The 15,770-nt window shown below is 41.0% G+C and overlaps 1 protein-coding gene and 5 non-coding genes across 7 annotated transcripts in view; 4 read left to right on the forward strand and 2 right to left on the reverse strand.

Moving 5' to 3' along the window:
* The first annotated feature begins 1,523 nt into the window (after nucleotides 1-1,523).
* Nucleotides 1,524-1,636, forward strand: trnal-caa (transfer RNA leucine (anticodon CAA)). Its single transcript has 2 exons — nucleotides 1,524-1,561; nucleotides 1,591-1,636. It is a non-coding gene; the product is annotated as a tRNA-Leu (tRNA).
* Nucleotides 1,637-3,219: 1,583 nt separating this feature from the next.
* On the forward strand, nucleotides 3,220-3,332 carry trnal-caa (transfer RNA leucine (anticodon CAA)). The gene is made up of 2 exons: nucleotides 3,220-3,257; nucleotides 3,287-3,332. It is a non-coding gene; the product is annotated as a tRNA-Leu (tRNA).
* A 313-nt stretch (nucleotides 3,333-3,645) lies between these two features.
* trnal-caa (transfer RNA leucine (anticodon CAA)) lies at nucleotides 3,646-3,756 on the forward strand. Its single transcript has 2 exons — nucleotides 3,646-3,683; nucleotides 3,711-3,756. It is a non-coding gene; the product is annotated as a tRNA-Leu (tRNA).
* A 44-nt stretch (nucleotides 3,757-3,800) lies between these two features.
* The window catches only part of wnt5b (wingless-type MMTV integration site family, member 5b), a 90,486-nt gene continuing 78,516 nt past the window's right edge, over nucleotides 3,801-15,770 (forward strand). For both annotated transcript variants that reach the window (XM_028570266.1, XM_028570267.1), the window contains exon 1: nucleotides 3,801-4,575. The gene's annotated coding sequence lies outside the window, so the exon portion shown is untranslated. The remainder of the gene's footprint in view (nucleotides 4,576-15,770) is intronic.
* trnak-cuu (transfer RNA lysine (anticodon CUU)) lies at nucleotides 10,571-10,643 on the reverse strand. The gene has a single exon. It is a non-coding gene; the product is annotated as a tRNA-Lys (tRNA).
* trnal-caa (transfer RNA leucine (anticodon CAA)) lies at nucleotides 11,455-11,565 on the reverse strand. The gene is made up of 2 exons: nucleotides 11,528-11,565; nucleotides 11,455-11,500 (listed from the first exon to the last, which is right to left on the reverse strand). It is a non-coding gene; the product is annotated as a tRNA-Leu (tRNA).

A 15,770-nucleotide genomic window follows, 5' to 3' on the forward strand; every position in this document is an offset into this window, starting at 1 on the left:
ATATATATATATATATATATATATATATATATATATATATATATATATATATACTGTATAAACTATATAGTGCACTAAGACACATGAGAGACCAGGAAGAGAACTAAAAGTTGAGTGACTGCAGAGGAAGTGGGGAGGGCTTGCGTTGGCTTTGGGTAGATGTGGTTTCAATCATCACACATCACATCACACATGACTGCAAAGAAAAAGAAGGAGAGGGTGATGGAGAAAAAGAGAAAACAGAGAGAGGAGAGGGAGAGCCGAGACCAAAACAAACAGCAGCTGAACTTAAAACACACACTCAGTCTATATTACATGTTTTCAAGCGTAATAATTAATTATTTCAGTTGTGGTTTGGAGGAATAAACTTGTTGCTTGTTGGTTTTGGATGTTTGCTTTTTTGCATACATTATTTTCTCTAATAAATGGTTTGTAAAGTAAATGAATGAATGGAGTAGAGAGAGAGAGAGAGAGAGAGAGAGGAGAGAGAGAGAGAGAGAAAGAGGGAAGATTGGATGGAGAGAACTGGCAAGATGGAAGGGGCAGAAGGAGGCAGTGAGCAGTAGGAAAAACTTTTGAGAGGAAATAAAAACAATGTGAGAGGAGTGGAGCTCCTAAAATAAGCTGTTAGCCACTGACAGTCCAAACATCCACCAACACCGAAGACATGTTCCTTATCTTCTGTTCCTCCTCCGTCTGTGCATTCCTGTGACTTGTATTGCTTTCAGAGAAATCGTCTCCTGTAGCTGCTAGGTCACAACTAATGATAGGGACAGATCGAGTCAGGTTCACAGTGAGTCATAAGGGGCTTCACTGTGTCATACAACCAAAGCCAGCCGAAATTTCACCCTGACAGAAGCTTATGTTGTTGTCAGGATGGCCAAGTGGTCTTATACACTATACTCCAGGGTAGCCTCTTTCCTGTGCTAACGGGACTTCTGCTCTCTAAATGGAGGCGTGAGTTTGAACCCCACTTGTGACAGAGAGTTTTACCTGCAGGTAGTTTGATGATACATCTCCTGTAGAGCCTAAATATGTTCTTTAAAGCAACACTAAAGCACTTTTCCCGCTTCGGTCCCCCTACAGGTTGGAAGCGGAATTGTCCATTACATTAGACTATGCGAGTTTGCCAGATCGGGGAGCGGATCTGTAGTTCGAATGAGAAATAGGCTATTATAGACATATAATGAGACATTACGACAGCGGTAATGGACAACTCCGCTTCCAACCTGTAGGGGGACCGAAGCGGGGAAAGTGCTTTAGTGTTGCTTTTTAAAAGCCACTGAGGTGCTGCACTAGATAACCTGTTTCATCCATGTTGATTGACAAAATAAGTTTAAAACTGAAACTACATGCAGCTGTCTAAACAAAGTATGCAAACAGGATTTAAACTATAAAATGAATTAAAGTAAACCAGCTGCACAGGGGAGATATGCTAAAATGTAATTATCAGATTGTGTGCATTAAAAAAAAGTCAAACACCTATACAAGCAATATTTGTGTAGTTGTCACAGTTGGAACATGTCAGGATGGCCGAGCGGTCTAAGGCGCCAGACTCAAGGTTTGACTCCTTCCTGTGAGTTACGGGACTTCTGGTCTCCGAATGGAGGCGTGGGTTCAAATCCCACTTCTGACAGAGATTTTACTTGAAAATCATCGATGAACGTATATATGTATATGTAATATATTAGATACGGTAACAGAGAAAATCATTAAAACACACGACAGAAAGCACATTTAATACCTTAACTAATATAACTGTACAACATTGAGTCACCTGCGCAGTATTTTCAATAATCAGAACGTGTCATTAGTAACAGAAGTCTTACATCTTATGTGGGTTTTGATCAGTGGTTCTCAACCTTTTTTGTGCCAGCGCCCCCCTATCCATTATCCAGGTCCCTAACGCCCCCCATCAAATATTATGTAGGCTAATTGCCCCGAATATTAATGATTACGCCCTGATATAGGCCTATTATTGTTGTTACTATTGTTATCAAAAATAATCAAAAAATCAAATAACTGAATGACAAACACATGTATTAGTTTCCCATGTATCAAAAAAGCCATGTAAATAGAAATGTTATATATTTACAGGTTTTTAAAAAAAAATGCAACCATTTGACATTCAAATTAAAAACCAGCAGCCAATCAGAACGACTAGATATGTAACATTCAAACTATAATTAGGTATTATCAAAAGACCTGCTGCATGTCCCTGGTGTGAACCTCAGCACCTTTAGAAGATGACTATAATTTGAATGTCCTTTTTTGTTTGTGAAGTGACCTTGGGTGTCATGAAAGGCACTTTAAATAAAATGTATTATTATTATTATTATTATTATTATTATTACAAACACTAACAGTAGCCAATCAGAAACAGCTAGCAATTTAACATTCAAATCTAATTTTCATTCAAATCTAAATGTTCCAACGGAAAACAAGCTGGCACTTATCAAGGGGTAAAAGCAGAAGAATAACACACACACACACACACACACACACACACAGAAAAGTATTTTGGTGATGACAAACGACTTGAAGAACGACACCTACTGCCGAATGGAAATAAGTTTACAACCTTTGAAAGTTAGTGAGAGCCCTTTTTTGATGCTTTGAATAGTCTAGGTTAGAATAGTCTAGGTTAGAAGAGTCTAGGTTAGAATAGTCTAGGTTAGAAGAGTCTAGGTTAGAATTGTCTAGGTTAGAATAGTCTAGGTTAGAAGAGTCTAAGTGTGCTATCGCCTGTCTTACGAGTAAATAGCAGAAAAAAACGTTTGGAGAAACGCAACCCCACATCGCGCTCTGTTTTGTGGAGGTGTGAGAGTCCCGTACAGTAAACGGTGACATCACTGCCTCTATCGCTTCCATAAGAAAGTTTTAAAACCCCAAACACAAGCCCTGAACTGGCCGGGAGTTTGGGGAACAGCTAAATGTTTGCCAAACAACAAAGCACAGTCGATATATCTCGCACGTGGCTTTTCTTTCTCTCTCGTGAAATTAAGCTGCCTTCAGGTCCAGTAGGAAACGTTGTGTTCTACAAACGATCTGACGAAAAACTGTTACTGTGAAATATAAAGTTGTGCTACATTAGGTGTGTGTGTGTGTGTGTGTGGGGGGTAAATAGAACAGGAGGTCGCGGCGATTGCTTTTATTTATTTTATTTTTTTGAAATCTGAATCTGTGTAAAATGCAATCTGATCCGGTTTGTTTCCTGTTGTCAGGATGGCCGAGCGGTCTAAGGCGCCAGACTCAAGGTTTGACTCCTTCCTGTGAGTTACGGGACTTCTGGTCTCCGAATGGAGGCGTGGGTTCAAATCCCACTTCTGACAGAGCTTTTACTTGAAAATCATCGATGAACATATATATGTATATGTAATATATTAGATACGGTAACAGAGAAAATCATTAAAACACACGACAGAAAGCACATTTAATACCTTAACTAATATAACTGTACAACATTGAGTCACCTGCGCAGTATTTTCAATAATCAGAACGTGTCATTAGTAACAGAAGTCTTACATCTTATGTGGGTTTAGAGGAACCATGAAACACAAGATTGTTACCACGGACTGTATAATTAAATTAATTCATTTGAAAGCATTAGTATAAAAGGCAATCTGATCTACTTATATTCCAGTTGTCAGGATGGCCGAGCGGTCTAAGGCGCCAGACTCAAGGATTGACTCCTTCCTTAGTTACGGGATTTCTGGTCTCCGAATGGAGGCGTGGGTTCAAATCCCACTTCTGACAAACGTTTTGGTTCCACAATTTATCCGTGTGGGTTGACACACATGTCTTTGCTTCTGTTTTTTCTCTCCCTCCTCTCTTTCACCGATGGGCAAGCGAACTGTTTCCACATGAGAGCAGAGGAGAGTCGTCACACGGCACGGACAGAAACAAGAGTGAACTTCTTTTGTTTCACTCCGCGCTGAGTCCCTTATATCTGTCTCAAACTTCTCGCTCGTGTTTCTCGACGCGTAAAAACTTTACAGAGCTCCTTCCTTCCCTCCATCCACCCTCCTCCTCCCTTTCCCTGCATGCGTAATTAGTTGGAGAGCGTTTGGAAACTTGTGATGGCCGTGAAAAAAATCGCACTTTATTTCTGACACCTGTTGCTGAGGACACCGCGCACACAGCCGTACACAACGGGGAGCGCGTGCTACTGATTTTAAGACTTTGTTTCTACATTTCTACATGACAAGTTGGGACTTGTTGGGTACTGACAGGTCCACGGGTCGCCGGAAGCTGCGTTATAGGCTACTTCTATACACTCCCCTAAATCGGCTTTTTGTAACTCAAGGACTTTCGTGCGGTATTTCTCTGTGAAGGGGATCGAGTGGTGAACAGAAGGACATTTAATGTGTCACTTGGGAGAATTTGTATCTGTCTAGCACACTGAGGCTCTGCTGAGGGGTCGGCCTGAAGGGGTTTCCCTTTCGATAAAAACACCGACCTGTCTGTAGTCTTCCCAGCCGGACAGAGTCACACTCTTCGGACTTGAGCGCTGGTGGCAGGAGAAACTTTTCTTGGAGAGCTGAGCAACAACTGGATTCGAGCACAGCAGAACAGGTAGGACATTCATTGTTTCATTAATTTTAAAGGAGAAGTTTATAAAAAAGAGATTCGTGATACAAGAAAGTCATTAAATCTTGAATATACACTCTGCAGTCTGCATATACACACTCAAGGGGAATATAAGAATGTTTTAGAGGTCTTTCATGAGGATTTGAGAGGTATGATTTGCGTTTGTCCATGATGCCCACATTTATTCCAGCCTTATAATAGTTTGAAGTTGCTATTATATGTGTAGGCATATGTAGCCTAATATTTTTCAGTTTTTTTTTGGTTCTATCATCTTTGTCCTGAAAGTTGTAAGAAGTGTAGGCTAATACGTGTGCAGCAGGTATTGGATTTAAATACATTAGGACTTGAACTCTCACTATTTAAGTTACTTTACACGCTCTAAACAGGACACACACACACACACACACACACACACACACACACATCAGACACAAGTCAATGGGCAAAACGTTGGTTTAAACTTGGTCCACTGGGTTGTGGACTTTGCTTCATTTGAACTTGTAGACGTTTTGTCCCCACAATGTTTCCGTTGTCACAGTCTACTTACAGAATGGGCTTATTTCATGACTTTTGGCTCCCATATGACAGTGGTGAAGCGTGTGTGTGTGTGTGTGTGTGTGTGTGTGTGAGAGAGAGAGAGATCTGCGATCTGCCAACCCCGTCGGCCTAAATGAAGGCAGCCCTCTTGCTTTGCGGTGGAGACCAGGACTATTTTGGTCGAAATGTTGCACAAATGTTTCCCTCAGTATATGGAGAAGTCGCTCTTCCTGCCTTCATCTCAGCTCATTGGCCTGTATAAGCATTATAATGTTGATGGTGAATGTAAAGGTCAGCTGTGCGTGCAATCAAACAATATAGGCTACCAATAGATGTCCTGAGCTGAGACTATAGAGGAGTGGGGACATTTTGTAGTTCTTGACGCTAAAGTGGTTTATTGTAAAGACATTTGACAAGAAAAATATGATGTGATAGCTTAAACTTAACTTTTGCGTTGTTTATTTCTTTTCCATGACTATAAGGTTTTTTTTGCCGAGACAAAAACTGCATGTATGGACTCTATTTGTTGATTATGGGTGGGGAATTTCATGTGTGTGTGTGTGTGTGTGTGTGTATTTGTGTTTATGTGTGTGTGTGTTTTCTCCATGTTTGGCAAGGAGATGTCCACACATCAGTGGACCTATTGAGTCTTTATGGTGACCTTTGGACTTGTCTAGATCTAGAAACAGTCAGTGTGTTCCTCGCACATTTAGCCCAAATGCAGGAAGTACTTAAAACTTTGTTAAGTGTCATAATGAAAAAAAAAAACCAAAACAGGTTAATCGTTCAAATGTATAATTCATTTAATCAAGCAGTGTTGTTGAGATTGATATGTCTTTCTCAGGAGAGCCAACCACGTTCATAAAAAGGAAGTTCACAATAAAAGAACATTTGATTCATCATTATAAAAACACATGTAATTAACTAGAGACAAACCTCTTTCCCACATTCCTTTGTTTGTAAAGGGCAGACATAGCAGAGAAAAGCGAGTTTCTCCCGTCTGGCAGCACATGTAGAAGCAGACTATCAGATTCTGACAGAAAGTTGAGGCCGTCTCTGGCCGTGACGTCTCCGGTTCGCTTTGCACTTTTTAATGGTTTTAAAAGTCTGAAACCCACCTGGGTTGTGGAGCGGACTGACAGCTGTGCTGATAAACCCCGCAGTGTGTGTGTGTGTGTGTGTGTGTGTGTGTGTGTGTGTGTGTGTGTGTTTGTGTGTGTGTTTGTGTGTGTGTGTGTGTTAGATAGTAATGTTAGATGTGTAGATAGAGGTGGTGAAAAGTGTTGCTGTCAACAAGTTAGCCATTAGAGAGAGATAATCTCTCTTCCTCCTCCTCCTCCCTGTCTACCAAGTCAACTTCTGGTCTTTCTCTTCCCTCCCTCTCGCTGTTTCAGTCATGACATCAATTTTCTTTTTCTTTAGTGCCCTTTGTTCCCTTCTCTGGTCTTTCTTTACTTTCTGTCAGTCCTGTATCTTGTTGGATTTGATTTGTTCGAGATGACAAGGTGTTGTATTTGCAGCCGACCGACTCAAAACTATTTCACTATAGCTGAAAGATTCAGTGATTTAAGGCTTTTATATTTCTACACCTGTTAGATAAACTCAAGCACGCCTTTGCCTCACGGCTGCCTAAGTTGGTGTTTGAAAAGTTGTTTAGAAATGGAGAAGTTTTTGGTTTTACCCAAAATAAGGATTTGTTTGTAATGAAGAAATAGCTTTATTAGCGAGTAAATCAAACCAGATATATGCAGCAACAACATATAAAAACATTGTGCATAGTCTTCACTCTGAACATTTTCTCATTGTGTCTGTCTGTCCGTCTGTCCGTCTGTCTGTCTGTCTGTCTGTCTGTCTGTCTGCCCTCTAACTGGTGAGAAAGACCTTTTTCCTAAACCAAACACTGAAGTGCTGCTTGAGTGTCTCGTCCCTCAGGACTCGGTAATTAGGGAAGGGGAGTAAGTGTGTGTGTGTGTGTTGTATGTCTCCACGCTCGATATATGAGAAGATGGGATATCTGCAGGCATCAATGGATTCTCAAGGTCGTGTGTGTGTGTGTGTGTGTGTGTGTGTGTGTGTGTGTGTGTGTGTGTGTGTGTGTGTGTGTGTGTGTGTGTGTGTGTGTGTGTGTGTGTGTGTGTGTGTGTGTGTGTGTGTGTGTGTGTGTGTGTGTACAATGGATTTGGAATTCAAAATGAACTGCAAGTGACGATATAGATAGATCTTTCACAATAGTTCCTAAAAAAAAAATCATTAAAACGTAATGATTTTTTTAGGAACTATTGTGAAAGATCTGCATGAAAACAGGTGAAAAATGGACACTGAGACACAACATTAGGTGTCTGAGGGAGGGGGGGTGTGGATCTGGATGTGTTACATGAGTGTGTAAAGTGAGTGTGTGTATTTTAGCCTACTGGGAGCACTAATGACTAACTTGGACACACACAGACGGTGGTCCACGTGAAGAGGATGGCCTCTCCAGCTCTCTAGCTGAAGAGCCAGTATTAAATGCTGGTCTCTGATTGGTAGACTTGGATCCTGGGAATTCCTCCCAAGACAATGTATGACAGCCGCAGGCTTAACCCCTGAAATCTCTTTGGGGTTTGGAATGGGACTTGAGACATATCAAGGCATTTGGAAACACCACCCTCAGCTTTGGGAGCTTTTGATGTTTGCTGATATTTTATAGACCAAACAATAAATCAGTGAATCAAAAAAAAATGATCAAGACTATGACTCAGATGAAGACAAAAAATATTTGGGGAAATAAAATATAGTGCAGGCAACTTGCTGATGCTAAATATGTAAATGTTTTAATTTTAACATCCAATATCTGATAGAAAATAGATGGATAAATGCTGTAGTTTCTTGGTTGTCCTTCTCAATATTAACTAAAATGTAGGGTTGGGCGGTATCCAAATTTTGATACCGTCAAACCTCCTCCCTATTTTATCGCGGTATACGGTATTACCGTGACTAATTAAAATGATGACGTAAGGCTCAGACGGCGTCACCAAACTGTTGGCTTGTGCACCGTTCAGAAACTGAATACCAAACACTAATATTGAAACAATAATAACATAACAACAACTTACAAAAAAACTACTTTCTCCTCCACACTGTCACGTGAGGACAACCACCCATAATTACATAAATTATATTTAATATTTAATCCTTGTCTCCTATATAAGTGCATTGCATTTTTTTAATGACGGTATTGAAACTGATACCGTTGTTATTTTTAAGACCCCGCGGTATACCGTATTACCGCCCAACCCTAATGTACAGACATACTGTAATGCAAGTTTATAACTTGACTCAGAGGCAGCAGCCTGCACTTTAGCTGCTCCATTCGTGTGCATTTTGGCAACGCATTGTGGCCATGCAGTAGTCATTATGGTCAAGTTGTTGTGTGTGTGCATTTCTGCATGTATGTGTGCAGGCAAAATGTGACCCTGTGGTATTTGTTACGGTGTCCGAGCTTTCTACATTCTTGACGCCTGCACGTGTACGTATGTGTGTGCGCATGTTTTAGGCCTCTCTGCGCCGGCGGTTTAGGGCTATGCGGTGATGTCAATGGGGCAGCAGGGTGGGGTGACATAGGGTTAGAGTTTGGCAGAGGTCCTGACTCCAGCAGGCCTCAAAATGTGTCTGACCAGGAAGTATGTATGTGTGTGTGTGTGGTGTGTGTGTGTGTGTGTGTGTGTGTGTGTGTGTCGTGAGTGTGTGTATGGTCAGTGGTAGCAGTCACCAGCTGTATGCTAGCAGTGTCCTACACTAATAGTAAAAGTGGTTTATTGGGCACTTTATAGAGCCTGAAACCATTTTATAAAACCCGGTACAACAGCCACAAGACACACAGCATCAGACCAGAGGAGCCTGAGATACTGAGCACTGGTGTGTTCAAGGCTCACCACTGATTTTAATTTACATAAAATCAATTTTACCAACACGATAATGACAACTGCCTTCACCAGGAATAATGCCATTACAAAATGTAGTTTTACACTTTTACGCGTATTTTACAAAACTATAGTTATTTACATTCTATTATCAAGAGCACAGAACGAGCTCCAAATGGACAATATAAACATGTATTTTATAATTGTATGTATGTTCTAAAGTTGTAAAGTTGATTTTCTGAATATATTGTGTTCTCCTAATACATTCTTTTAGCACATTATTAGGTCCAATTAGCTAAAACTAATGCAGTCTAACACAACAACCCTGCAATAAACCTGTGGTCATTTTGGAGGCATTAGTTTGTGGTGCTGTTGAACTGCATTGTGTTATATGTTAACAATATTTTGTCCATCTCATTTACACCAAAAGGAAGACCAAAGTAGTTTGATCTAGGTGTATTTAATAAACTGGCAAATGTAGTTTAATATGGTATATACTGTATTGCTGCAGTTTACCTTGTATAGAATGTGCATTTTAAAGGAATTTATGGATTGTTATATACTAGGAATCTATCAAACAAATATATAAGTATTTTACCCAGATTCTAGATCAAGCCCCAAGCTATAGAAACTTGGCAAAACGACTGCCTGACAACTCTAAATCTATTGAAGCACAATGTTTTTCCAAGGTTCGCACCAACATCACACAAAGAGAGCAACATGTCAGAAAGGTGGGAATATTCAGGGAGAAACTATGATGTTGTGACATAATGTGGAGAGCATGCATTCAGTCTTTTGGCTCTGCTCTGTAGTATGGGGGGATATGAATGGAACAGCCCATATAAACATCAAAATCATTACAGAAGCAGCCTTTCTCCTCTCCTTTCTCTCTCCTACTCTCTTCGCCTCCCAGTAGCCCCGATCCAACGCTGATAAAACTATCAACAGCACACCTGCACCGGGTTGGAAACCCAAACACACAACCCAAACACACACACACACACACACACACACACACATACTGTAGGCCATATATGAACCCAAACGGATGCGGACAAGAATTTCATGAAGCATTTGCTCACCACAAAAAGCCTATTCTCTTCTGCTCTCTCTTTCCGACTTTGGCTGTTTACGTCACTCTTTTTCTTCTACACTCTTCCCATCCATCTCTTTCTGTCTTTACACATCATCTGTTGTTTTCAGTTGAAGAAATAATTAGGTCAGAAGGGAGTATCACTCAATATTATAAGATATATCACTATATAGTAAAGCTAGTCCTTATATTTCCCTCCATTGTTCCTGTTGTACCTTTTAAGAGATATTAGGCTCAGTGTTTTCAGTTTTAAAAGATTTCAGGATGATACAACCAGAAGTGAACACAAGGGTTTAGTTTATGTACTGCAGTTTGGTAGAGTTGGGGGGCCCTGCTCACAGTCTCCCAATGTTCTGTCTTTCTCGTGCAGGGTTGGGATACTGATAGGATTGTGCATTCGCTGTAACACTGTTCTGAGCTCAGAGATTTTTCCCCCTGTCAAAAACTCCATCGCCCAACGTGGGGCTCGAACCCACGACCCTGAGATTAAGAGTCTCATGCTCTACCGACTGAGCTAGCCGGGCTATCCTCATGGGAACAATGGGTCAGAATTCCTGGCTGTGTTCACTCTCATGTTGAGAACATTCAGAAGAATGGAGGGTTGATTTTCCTCACACCCCACCAAAAGTTTATAGTATAGGTCAAATAATGCCTCAACATCTCAAATCATGTATGTATGAACTTCTTAAACTGTTAGTGTTGATGCTGGGTAACAGAACAGCACCCTAACACCCACAGATGTCCTGGGTTTACAGTATGTGATGGTGGACAGAGTGCATTGACAGAGTCTGTGTCGATCCATCATAATTCCAACAATGCAGTTGCTTCTCCATCCTAAAACCTCCCAACGAACCAACAACCCTGAGATCAAGAGTCTCATGCTTTACCTTCTGAGCTAGCCACGGTGTACACTTAAAAAAAAAAAAAAAAAGCACTGTCTCTAAGATGTCCATTCCATGGTCATGGCCCTTTTTCACCCTTGGCTGAGCTGTGCTATTGCCCTTTCAAAAAACACCATCGCCCAATGCAGGGCTCAAACCCACAACCCTGATTTTCTTTCTCTCTCCCCTTTCATGTCTTCAGCTGTCCTATAAATAAAGACCTGAAATGCCAAAAAATAATCTTTAAAAAAACAAACAGCTGGATGATAGCCAGACTGCCGAGCATGTCTTTTGCATCATGCAACCATCCATATAAATGGCATGTTTGGCATCATCGATCAAACATATCAATGGCATCAGTTAAGACAAGTCTTTTTTTCAGAAGCCAAGGTTGGCTAAAGTCTGTATTGTTCCTCGAGGACACACAGGGATGAAACCTGCAGGTAAAAATCTCTCTCAGAAGTGGGATTTGAACCCACGCCTCCATTAGGAGACCAGAAGTCCCTTTGCTCAGGAAGGAGTCAACTCTTGAGTCTGGCGCCTTAGACCGCTCGGCCATCCTGACAATAAAATCTCAGAGTTTGGACTTCACAAGTTACATGTAAACAAACATTATAGGTTTATATATATATATATATACACACACACACACACACACACACACACACACACACACACACACACACACACACACACACACACACACACACACACACACACACACACTTTTTTGTGTCTGTTCTAAATGTACTTTTAAAAGGGATATTTTTCAAGTTTTTAATGCTCAAGTGGTATTTGAGACTCAATGTACTCTGGTAGTAACTCAATTCACATCGACAATATATGCAAATAACTTAAGTCTTGTGGAGAGAACCATCTGGAAGGGCTTTTTCTTTATCCATTTCTGCTCAGGGTTTGTTCCTTTTTTGGAGTCTTGACCTGCTTATTAATAATCATTGATTTAGTTAAAAATGTAAGTAATGAAGCCTGTTACTCAGAACGGGAAGTCTCTCTTTAGATTAAGTGTGTGGCTCTTAAAATAGCCTTTTTGTTTGTGATTCAGGATCAGGGTTAACCTCTGATGCCGCTCAGGGTGCGGCGTACACCACATCCATCGCGTTCTCACCGTCTTCCTCTTGGCGTGCTTGGTGCAAGGCGACGGCATCACAGATCACTCTCTCCCTTCAGCACACCGCGGGTCTCCTCGTAGATCAGACCGGGAATGCGCTTCACTCCGCCGCGGCGAGCCAGACGACGAATAGTCTAGCTAGCTGTCTGGATTTACCCTGCAGAGATCTGAGGAGCAGTTAACCCTCATACATCTACCAGAGTTTAGAATGCCAACACAAAGAAAGCGGAAGGTGTGGGACATCCGGCCTAAAAAGACGGACATCTGGCGTAATTTCCGGCAATACCTGATCAATCCCAGAAGTGGAACGTTGTCGTTATAGACTAACCCTCAACTGACCTGCGAAGAAGAAGACTAGAAGTAGCCTATCAGTACTTTTATATCCCCTGTGTTTTGTGTAATCTTCTGTGGTTTGGTTTTGGACTTCAGATCTCTGATGAATCTTAAAGGTGATAGTATATTATGTGTTTACAGTTAACTACTTCCTGCCACATGACCTCAGATGGCCTGACAGGGTTTGGGTGTTGACTGTGTGTCCTGGGCCCTCCTGCTGTGTTGACCCATTGTAAATCATTTCACCCTGTCACTGTCGGCCAGCGAAAACACAGCAATGAATGAAGCCGTTCAAATCAACTGGGTGGTCCCCTGCGCACACACACACACACACACACACACACACACACACACACACACACACACACACACACACACACACACACACCAAAGTTTGGCAAAAACAGGTGATATTGTGGGTGTGTGTGTGTGTGTGTGTGTGTGTGTGTGTGTGTGTGTGTGTGTGTGTGTGTGTGTGTGTGTGTGGAAGAAGAAAGTAGCAGTCCAGGCAGCACAGAGTAAGAACGAGTGAAGGTTATAAAAGAGCGACAGAGAACATGAGAGGAAACACTGCCTCTTACTGGTCATTGTCTGCTACTACGACAGATCAAAGAAAATCGATGGAGAGAAGAAACAAAACAAGTAAATACAGTTGAAATACTGGGTTTTTATATCACTTCACGTTTGTGGCTCCGTCTTGTACGGCTCATTGGTTTTTGATCACCGCTGCTGCCTTTCTGCTTTACAACACTGTGTTCAGAAACCTTTGAAATAAACTGCATGAAATAAAGAGAGTCAGATAGAGAAACGGCAGAGAGATTTTAATTATTCTGTCGTAGAAAGGCTTTTCTCTGTGGTTTAGGTGTTTTTGAATTCTTGTATTTTTTCTTCTCATCTTTTGTTTCTCTTCCATCATCCTTTTTTTTTGGTCTGATTCCTCTCTTTTCCATTTCTTTTCCTCTGCCGTGTGTGTGTGTGGGGGGGTTATAGTATAATGAGATTCCCAGTGCCCAGGTGCTCTTTCTAGATAATTACTGAGTGTGTTTTTCTGTAGCCAATCTCCGAACTGCCGCAATACCAAATCTGTCACACACACACACACACACACACACACACACACACACACACACACACACACACACACACAAATGCACATGCACACAAGGGGGAGAGGGAGAGAGAGCATCAAATTAAATTAATCCCACTATCTTGTTTCTGATTGCAAGCTAGCCACTCTCCCATCCTCTCAAGCTCTCGTTCTTAGATTTTTTTTTTCAATCATTCTGTTGTCAATCCTCTATTTGTCTCTTTTCTATTTCTCTTTTCTCTCATCTCTGCTTTCTTTCTCTGTTTTTCCAATTTCTCTATCCCATATCTTGTGCAGGTGTGTGTGCAGAGGATGTATCGACAAAACATTAGTCAGCTGTCTGAGGGAAAAGAGGTAGAGGCAGGTTGATTAACACACACATGCATGTTTTTTTGTTCTTTGAAACACTGATTTGCTGAAATTATTTATCAATAAATTGAGTGACTGTAGCTGAGGTCGCCTGTAGACTGGACTGACAGGACCAGAGCACTGCATTGCGTTAAAAGAGGATACTGACTCTTTGCCAAATTAGCTTTTTGGATAACGAGGAGACTGTTGCTGTTTCACCTCTGTCTGTCCTGTTTCTCTGTGGTTTTATGATGCTGAGCTACTTCATACTGTCCACTGAACATCCACAGACTGCATGGACTGCAGTATATTAAATAGATGGTGTGCCCAACCATTGCACAATCCTGAGGTAAAGAAAGTGTCTTTCTTTAATAAAGGAAAGAAAATAAGCAAGTACTCACCTTTAGTGTAACTTGTACTTCTTTAAATGTATTCTAAAAATTTGTTATTCTTCCTTCATTAGAGAATTTTGATGAAATATTTTACTCAACTAAGGATGAAATGAGGGTGTACTTTCCAGTCAAATTATTGTCAACCCAACCCCCCCCATCCCAAAGTACATTGAAAATCCTGGTTGCTGCCTTCTCGTCCAGGTGAATGAATGGAAAATGTACTGTGAGCTTATAAAAAAACAAAAGTGATAACTACATTTATCAAAGCAAATTACATGTTTATAGTTTATTACATGTTTATAGTTTCAATCAAACATCTAAAAACCATGACGGTGAATATTAAATCCAAAATCTTTTTGGAAACTTTTGACGTTTTATTGCCATGGTAACACTAGTGACATAGCTGTAATTTAAGGATGTTAATCCTGGGAAGCAGAAAAATATACAATATTTTTTTTTTCCTATTTTCAACAGTGTGTCACGGTGTCAACAAAATTAAGCCAAATTCAGACAACAAGTGGGAATAAAAGCCTCTGGAAGTGGTTTCCTAGCAGCAGAGCAATGTCACAATGTCATTTTGCGTTCTGGTTCGCACCACTATTCAATCGTTTGATAGAACATGTCAATAGTGCCTGATTCCTGGGTTTGTAGAATTGTCCGTGTTCTCCTGAGAGTAGGTTTCTGTGGACAGATTTGACTTTGTATTAACCTCACCCTCTCTCATGTTGGAGGCAAAACACTACTTCTACAAGTATCACTGACTTGACGAGAGACTGAGTAAAGTCGAAGAACAGTACTTCTACCTGAGGAGGATATTCTAGCACTCTTTCCACACTTTAATACTACCCGAGGTTTTTTTACCTCAGCAACAGAGAGCACTTGGCTTCTCTTTGAGCGTCAAACAAGCATTCTTTCCAAAAGCTGTTGAATCTCTGTCTGGTTGTGTTTGAATCAATGAGCGATGGTGGCAGAGAAACAAAATCTGTTTGAGTCTGGGATTCAAAATCTGAACACTGAATCAACAACACTCTCCAATCCATCAGCAACTACTACCAGACCGTGGCTACACTGGCCAGCTGCTCAAAAGGCTTTCACACTTTGCTAATCTTTGGATACAAAAGGGTTAAAACACTTCTGTGGCGCCATATCTCCTGACTTTCATCCTACATATTTTAACACATGCAGCAGCATATATTTCACATCAGCGTCTGCCGCTGCCGAGCTGCTGAGGCGTCTGTCAAATGCGCACAACACTAGAATCGAGATCAGGATTGTGTTATTCATTACATTCAATAAATGTACAGGGATCTGTCTTGTTGGCATTCGACTGAGGACATACTGTACTGGCACCCATTCTCTCATCAGTTCTACTTCTGGACCAGGGGATTGTTTTTTGTTAATTGGCCTATAAATGAAAATGTTCTTTTTTTGTCTTAGGTTGCAGTATTATGAAAACAAACAGTGGCCTAGTAAGATGATTA

The sequence above is a fragment of the Perca flavescens genome, chromosome 23, assembly GCF_004354835.1.
Source record: "Perca flavescens isolate YP-PL-M2 chromosome 23, PFLA_1.0, whole genome shotgun sequence".
NCBI classification, from domain to species: domain Eukaryota; kingdom Metazoa; phylum Chordata; class Actinopteri; order Perciformes; family Percidae; genus Perca; species Perca flavescens.